Raw genomic sequence first — 2388 nt, 5'->3', positions numbered from 1 at the left:
TAAATGTGTGGGCATGATGGGTAGCGTCACATACCACTCTCCCGACTTTTCATCAATTTGTCAACTGCTTCACTAGAGACAATAAAACACTGGATTTACTTTATGCATATGTAAAGAACGCATACACCTCCACAGCCCTGCCCCCTCTGGGAAGATCTGATCACAATCTGGTATCTCTCACACCTTCATACATGCCTATTGTTCAGCAGCAACCTGTGATATCATGGATCATCAGGAAATGGTCACAGCAATCAAGTGAAACACTTCAGGGGTGCTTTGAGTCTACTGACTTCTTTTTAACTGCATGTGTGTTCTTTGTTATCTGTACAGCTGCTTCAACATTGTAATCTATCCTAATTTCTTGTTTCTAATCTTAACCACAGACTTTGTGAAGTGCTGCAGATTAAAAGAAGTGTCACAGCAGCCTATCATACACAAACAAATGGCCTGGATGAAAAAACAAATGACAACATAAAGCGGTATGTTTTGAACGAAAAAACAAATGACAACATAAAGCGGTATGTTTTGTATGTTGAAGAGCCAGGATGACAATTATTAAATATATTTTGCTATATCACTGATTCAAGCCCCACTACCACCAAGTTGCCTCAGTTTGGCCTTTGACCAAGGCCCCTTTTGCTTCAGTGGCTCACAATTGGTTAATGGTGTCGGCTAAATGCTGTATATGAAATGATTTAAAGTGTTTTTTTATATAGGTACATTATAACAAACATTATTATTATTATGATTTATTTATTTTTACAATTAATAGCCCTAAAGAAACTGGTAAATGAACAGCAGAGTGACTGGGACGTCTATCTAGATGCCACCTTGTTTTCGCTGCGTTCGAAAGTTCACACCACCACCAAGCACTCACCGTTCCTCTTAATGTGTGGAAGAGAAGCAGTGATGCCGTCAGAGGTTCCTGTTGATGCGCCAGTAAGTGCATAATACATTTACTCTTCCATAGTTATTTACTCTTAGTTTTAATTTATTTTTGTGTATTTGACATTGTGCATTAGTAAGTGTACAAATGTGATTTGCAGAATTTGCGATTGGTGTAAGTGTGAAGTATATTGCTTATGGTAAATGCTTAGTCATTACTCACTGTATATCTTACCATATGTTAACTTTAGTTTTCATCAGGTCAGTGTGTCTTGAGACACACTGGCTACCATGCATATGCCATGCATATGCATATGCCATATAAGCATTATACAAAAGACACATTCATCAATTTTCTTTAAGCACTTTGGATCACAGCCTACCTGAAAAAGTATTGTTTATCTATTTGTTTGCTTGTTCTCCCAGGTAATGATACTCAGTAATTAATTTGATTTCTGCATTTTCTGTTATTTTCTTGACCCATTATTTAACTGTTTAGCTCTCCTCGGTGATTCTTCGTGACGAAGGATACAGTGAGTTTGCTGCTTTAAAAATGAAATCAATGAAGGATGTTAAGAAAACAGCAGAAGAAAATGTACTTCAATCACAAGAAAAACAGAAGGCCTCATATGCCAAAAAGACACATAAGAAATACCAACATGTTGCTTATAATGTTGGAGATGAGGTAATTCTTCTAAACATGAGGAAGCGTGGAAGGAAAGGAGGAAGGATTGAAGCAGATTTCACTGGTCCTTATGTTATCCTGGCAGTGTGTGGCAAACTTGTCACGTTGAAGAACTCTCAAGGAGTGATTTTAAGAAACAAATACAGCACTAGCCATTTAAAGCCCTATAAGAGAAGCCAAGCTGGAAGTGACAGACATAGAAGACCTTTGTAATGGTCTGTCATTCAATTTTGCCCCAAAAAAGCAGAGCAGACGATTGATGTGCCAGTGAAATCTACCACTGTAGATGAAAAACTGGCAATGGAGAACACATCCACTGTAAAGAGAAGCACGCAAGATGAAGGTCTTATAACTCCAAAGTTTTGACCTGTTGGTCACCTTGTTGCCAGTTTGGCGTTCGCCGTGAGGTCTTCCTTTGGTCATGGATGTTTGCCCATGACACACACTTGCTGAAGAGAGCATGATTGAAATGGTAAATGTTAGTCAGGTTGTGCTTCATATTTCAAGGATTTCCTTTTTACTGTGCATTGAGTTTGTTTTCCAATTAAATATTTTTGACTTATTTTTAGGTGCAGTGTGATGGGTGCAGTCGCTGGGCACATTTTCAATGTGCTCAGTATCTTGAAGAAAAAGACACCAGCTACCTCTGCAAAAAATGTTCACTAAAATGAATGTCTGTTTTTATTTTGTTGTTGCTGTTGTTATTTATTATGTTATTTAAAATAAATACGTTCAATGTTCAATGAATTATATGCTCACTTCAATACCCTACCCACAGTACTATCGCTTTAAGCACGTTCTGGTAAGGTTAGACAACA

General features: G+C 37.7%; 1 long non-coding RNA gene across 1 annotated transcript; it reads left to right on the top strand.

Annotated features, from left to right (window-relative positions):
• The first annotated feature begins 341 nt into the window (after positions 1-341).
• LOC143490327 (uncharacterized) lies at positions 342-2033 on the top strand. The gene is made up of 3 exons (XR_013124932.1): positions 342-479; positions 773-939; positions 1385-2033. It is a non-coding gene; the product is annotated as an uncharacterized LOC143490327 (long non-coding RNA).
• Positions 2034-2388: the final 355 nt, after the last annotated feature.

This window comes from Brachyhypopomus gauderio, unplaced genomic scaffold, assembly GCF_052324685.1.
Source record: "Brachyhypopomus gauderio isolate BG-103 unplaced genomic scaffold, BGAUD_0.2 sc65, whole genome shotgun sequence".
In the NCBI taxonomy this organism is placed as follows: domain Eukaryota; kingdom Metazoa; phylum Chordata; class Actinopteri; order Gymnotiformes; family Hypopomidae; genus Brachyhypopomus; species Brachyhypopomus gauderio.
Note: the sequence above shows the minus strand (reverse complement) of the source record. Positions and strands in the feature narration are given on the sequence as shown.